The following is a 5,715-nucleotide window of genomic DNA, read 5'->3' as shown; positions in this document are numbered from 1 at the left end:
AAACTTTTCCTCGTTTCTGATTGGACGAGGCACGGGGAAGCAGTCCTGGCTCGTGATGCCAATTGGAAGTGTGTGGGAGTGGGGGGTTGGGGGAAGGCAGAGGGGGGAGTCGGGGGGGGGGGGGGGGGGGGGGAGGTTATGACGACGGGAAAGAAAGGGGGCGTGGATCGGGGTGCCGGAACTTTTGGCGCCATATAAGACGATCGTGGCGATTTGTTCCTCCTCTTGGCATCTGACGGCTGTTTATCCGCTGCTTGCTGTTGCTGCTGCCCCTCTGCTGCCTCCCTCTTCAACGCTATCGCCCCCTGGCCAGCCTGCCTGCTTGCTTCAGTCGCCGAACGTCTCTGACATCGCTGACATCTCTAGCCATCTCTGCCATCCCTCATTGAACTTCGACAGCCGCTTGCTTGACACTTTCCTCCTTGCAAAGGTGAGAAGTTGTTGTTGTTGTTGTTCTGGTGGTGGTGGTAGTGGTGGTCGTGGAGGTAATAATAATAATAATAATGATAATGATAATAATAATGGTATTTATATAGCGCTGAATCTTGTGCAGAGACAAATCAAAGCGCTTTCGCACCAGTCATTCACACGCATACATAACTCTAAAACTGGAGAAACTGAAGACAAGGAAGAGGCAGGGAAGGGAGGCTATTTTGGGAAGAGGTGGGTTTTAAGGCCAGACTTGAAAGAGCTGAGTGTGGAGACCTGACGAAGCGAAAGAGGAAGTTCATTCCATTAGCAAGGTCCAGAGACAGAGAAAGAACGGCGGCCAACAGTCGAGTGTTTGAATCTGGGTATGCGTTGAGTGGATCCGAAGGTGGTGGTGTCTTGTAGTTGTTGATCGTGTGTGGTAGTGGTTTGCGTCCATGACGATGATAGTCCGCAAAACAATAAGATAATGTTGCTGCATGTAACTATTATAAGTGTTCGCATTTTGTGTGTATCGTTGTGCCGCCTTTGATAACACACTCTAAACAAACAAACAATTCAATTAACAAACTTCAGCCTGTCCTGAATGGTAGTATGAGTTGTTGTTTTCGTTTAAACACACACACACACACACACACACACACACACACACACACACACACACACACACACACACACACACACACACAAATACTATAGGGTAATTTGGTGCGTTTTGTAGTATGTTTGCGCTGGTTTCTTCAAATGCAGTGACCAGGACAGTTGTTCGATCATCTCAAATGAGTCTTCGGCATCAACATATCATTTGGCACAAGTTAAACTGGTCAAAGAGGGGTCTTTTCTGCCAGAAAAAAAATCTTCCCCTTATTCATTGCCCTGGAAAAGTTGTCTATCATTTATTTTCCTATGCTGAAAAATATTGTCTTCGTCATTGATATTCAATGTCATTTTCCTGTGTGCCAGCTGAATCGGTAGCAGAAGCAGCGTTGTCTTTGAAGTTGCGTTCCCTGTGAATAAAGAGAGTTACCACTCTTTTCTATTTGTCGATCACTGGTTTTCAGTTGTACTTTCCCCTGTCTTTGCAGAATGCCATTGTTAACAACTGCCTCAGAAATAGATATCATCCATGTCATTCATTTGTTGTCCATCTCATTAATTTCACGTTGACCGTTTCTATTTATGGTGTCCGTTTGGTAGGAGGCTCAGCCTTTTTTTTCTTTTCTTTTTTTTTTTTTTTTTTTATCTAAGAACTACACTGACTTCAACAATTTCGAATAATAATGTCCAGTATTCACGACGCGTTCTAACATTATCAGAGTGAAGGGAGAATCTGTCATTATCAGCCTTGAAACGGCGAGACATTGGTAAGATGGTATTAAACGAATTGGGGGGGGAAAAAAACAAAAAAAAACCCACTATATTTCGATCTATTTTGTGTTGTTTTCATTCAGTAGAAATACATAGAAATAATGGCCAGCCGTCCTCAGTGTGTGTGTGTGGGGGGGGAGTGGGGTCCGTGGTGGTGAATGTTGGTGTGGGTGCAGGTGTGTGTGGGGGGGGTGGGGTGGAGTGGGGTCCGTGGTGGTGAATGTTGGTGTGGGTGCAGGTGTGTGTGGGGGGGGTGGAGTCCGTGGTGGTGAATGTTGGTGTGGGTGCAGGTGTGTGTGTGTGGGGGGGTGTGGAGTGGGGTCCGTGGTGGTGAATGTTGGTGTGGGTGCAGGTGTGTGTGGGGGGGGGGGGAGGGAGTGGGGTCCGTGGTGGTGAATGTTGGTGTGGGTGCAGGTGTGTGTGGGGGGGGTGGAGTGGGGTCCGTGGTGGTGAATGTTGGTGTGGGTGCAGGTGTGTGTGGGGGGGGGGGGGAGGGAGTGGGGTCCGTGGTGGTGAATGTTGGTGTGGGTGCAGGTGTGTGTGTGGGGGGGGTGGAGTCCGTGGTGGTGAATGTTGGTGTGGGTGCAGGTGTGTGGGGGGGGGGTGGGTGGAGTGGGGTCGGGGGTGGTGAATGTTGGTGTGGGTGCAGGTGTGGGGGGGGTGGGTGGAGTGGGGTCCGTGGTGGTGAATGTTGGTGTGGGTGCAGGTGTGTGTGTGGGGGGGGAGTGGGGTCCATGGTGGTGAATGTTGGTGTGGGTGCAGGTGTGTGTGTGGGGGGGAGGGAGTGGGGTCCGTGGTGGTGAATGTTGGTGTGGGTGCAGGTGTGTGTGTGGGGTGGGGGTGTGGAGTGGGGTCCGTGGTGGTGAATGTTGGTGTGGGTGCAGGTGTGTGTGTGGGGGGGGAGTGGGGTCGGGGGTGGTGAATGTTGGTGTGGGTGCAGGTGTGTGTGGGGGGGGGAGGGAGTGGGGTCCGTGGTGGTGAATGTTGGTGTGGGTGCAGGTGTGTGTGGGGGGGAGGGAGTGGGGTCCGTGGTGGTGAATGTTGGTGTGGGTGCAGGTGTGTGTGTGGGGGGGGGAGGGGTGGAGTGGGGTCCGTGGTGGTGACTGTTGGTGTGGGTGCAGGTGTGGGGGGGGGGGGTGGAGTGGGGTCCGTGGTGGTGAATGTTGGTGTGGGTGCAGGTGTGTGTGTGTGTGGGTGGGGGGGTGGAGTGGGGTCCGTGGTGGTGAATGTTGGTGTGGGTGCAGGTGTGTGTGTGTGGTGGGGGGGGGGGGGGGGGGGTCCGTGGTGGTGAATGTTGGTGTGGGTGCAGGTGTGTGTGTGTGTGGGGTGGAGTGGGGTGCGTGGTGGTGAATGTTGGTGTGGGTGCAGGTTGTGTGTGTGTGGGGGGGGGGGGGGGGTCCGTGGTGGTGAATGTTGGTGTGGGTGCAGGTGTGTGTGTGGGGGGGGGGTGGAGTGGGGTCCGTGGTGGTGAATGTTGGTGTGGGTGCAGGTGTGTGTGTTCGATGATCGAATCCATATCTTCAGTAACGCTCTTCCGATTTCCTGAAAAATTGGTAACTATTGGTTATCAAAACATTGTTGATAAATACCACATGCATGCGATACATTCTCTTTTCTTCTTCTTCTTTTTTTTTTTTTTTTTTTTCATTTATTCTTTTTTTTATAGTAATTTCTAATAACGAGTGTGAAATCGAGACTGATGGCGAGCGCATGGATATTTGATGCAGCTGAGATTGTATGCTTCTGAGCGTGTGAAAATCAGCTGAATAAGCCGGCTTATGAATGTAGCAAGAAGAAGAAGAAAGGACAATTATGCAGCGAGTTTCTCCAGAAGTACTGCTCAAAGCGCTTTACATTTCGTTCCTCACTCCCCCCCCCCCCCCCCCTCCCCATCAATCCTCCTCTCTACCCGCACCTCCCCCACCCCCCACACAAGGAAGCACGTGCCAGAAAACACTTACGCAACTGAACATTGGAAACCACCCACCCAAACATGGCGCCCTCCAGAAAACGTCACATCCCTGCAACACGCACTCAGGCACGCACGCACACACGAACGCACGGACACTCATCAGCACCCCGCCACACACACACACCACACACACACACACGGCAAACAGCCTCTCCACAACAAAGCATGCACCTAAAACCAGATCACACCAAGATTTTTAAAATAAGAATGTAAAAAAAATTGCTGTTACTGCTGTTGGAAAAGATGTGTTTTCAGAGCAGACTTTAAAGATTTCAGCGAGACAAAATGACGCACGTTTTCTGGTAGTTTGTTCCACAATGACAGAGCCTGTGTCCATATTTATACTATGTAGGATTTAGCTGTGTGCCACCACACCAAGCACCTCCTTAAGGACAATAAATCATCTTGTGATCTTGTGATCATATGAAAGGTAAGTGCGTAAGAGCTTCCGTCAAAAAATGTTTTGTTTTTCAGCACTTTATCTATCAAGATGTTTCGATGAGGTTTTACAGAATCCTATCTTTTGTCTCTCGAAGATTACCCCAGATGTTCATATCTGATTAAGTCTTGTGGCTACGCCTCTGCAGTGTGATTAGAAAAACGGTTGAAGTGTCATAACAGTGATTGCTGTTAACTTTTAACTGGATGTTTAATGTCAATGAATTTGTATTTGTATTTGTCAGATTTCTCTGTGTGAAATTCGGTCTGCTCTCCCCAGAAAGAGCCCGTCGCTATACTACAGCGCCACCCATTTTTTGTATTTTTTTCCTGCGTGCAGTTTTATTTGTTTTTTTCCCGATCGAAGTGGATTTTTCTACAGAATTTTGCCAGGAACAACCGTTTTATTGCCGTGGGTTCTTTTACGTGCGCTAAGTGCATGCTGCACACGAGACCTCGGTTTATCGTCTCATCCGAATGACTGGCGTCCAGACCACCACTCAAGGTCTAGTGGAGGGGGAGAAAATATCGGCGGCTGAGCTGTGATTCGAACCAGCGCGCTCAGATTCTCTCGCTTCCTAGGCGGACGCGTTACCTCTAGGCCGTCACTCCACTTAACCAAAAGAAATGAAAGATTACATTCGTGAAACAATAATCATAGTTTGTTCCGTCGACGGGCGCATTGGCCGAGTGGTTAAAGCGTTGGACTTTCAATCTGAGGGTCCCGGATTCGAATCTCGGTAACGGCGCCCGGTGGGTAAAGGGTGGAGATTTTTCCGATCTCCCAGGTCAACATATGTGCAGACTTGCTCGTGCCTGAACCCCCTTCGTGTGTATGCATAAACAGAAGATCAAATACGCGCGTTAAAGATCTTGTAATCCACGTCAGCGTTCGGTGTGTTATGGAAACAAGAACATACCCAGCATGCACACCCTTGGAAAACGGAGTATGGCTGCCTACACGGCGGGGTAAAAATTGTCATACACGTAAAAGCCCACTCGTGTACATTCGAATGAACGTGGGAGCTGCAGCCCACGAACGAAGAAGAAGAGGAAGAATTTGTTCAGAAAGACAGAACTTAAAGCCGACTGTAAAGAGTCGTACGGGTGAAGCAAGAGATTTTTTCCGTACTATATGCCGTCTGAGTGGCTCTCCCGATCTCTGCATCCCACTTATTGTATTGTGGTGTTATTGTATTGTATTGTATTGTTATTGTATTGTATTAATTGCATTGTGTTGTTATTGTATTGTATTAATTGTAATGTATTAGTTGCATTGTATTGTTATTGTATGCATTGTTATTGTATGTATTGTATTAATTGTAATGTTATTGTATTAATTGCATTGTGTTGCTATTATATTGTATTGTATAAATTGTATTGTATTGTATTGATTGTATAAATTGTATTGTATTGTAATTGTATGTTTTAATTGTATTAATTGTATTGTTATTGTATTAATTGTATTGTATTGTATTACTCTCTTTGTCACAACATATTTCTCTGTG

General features: G+C 48.2%; 1 protein-coding gene across 1 annotated transcript in view; it reads left to right on the top strand.

The window, feature by feature from the left end:
* Positions 1-247: 247 nt before the first annotated feature.
* The window catches only part of LOC143290264 (uncharacterized), a 22,342-nt gene continuing 16,874 nt past the window's right edge, over positions 248-5,715 (top strand). The window contains exon 1 of the mRNA XM_076599604.1: positions 248-430. The gene's annotated coding sequence lies outside the window, so the exon portion shown is untranslated. The remainder of the gene's footprint in view (positions 431-5,715) is intronic.

This window comes from Babylonia areolata, chromosome 15 (genome assembly GCF_041734735.1).
Source record: "Babylonia areolata isolate BAREFJ2019XMU chromosome 15, ASM4173473v1, whole genome shotgun sequence".
Classification (NCBI taxonomy): Eukaryota; Metazoa; Mollusca; class Gastropoda; order Neogastropoda; family Buccinidae; genus Babylonia; species Babylonia areolata.
The sequence above is the reverse complement of the archived record's forward strand: the minus strand, read 5'-3'. Positions and strand labels throughout refer to the sequence as shown.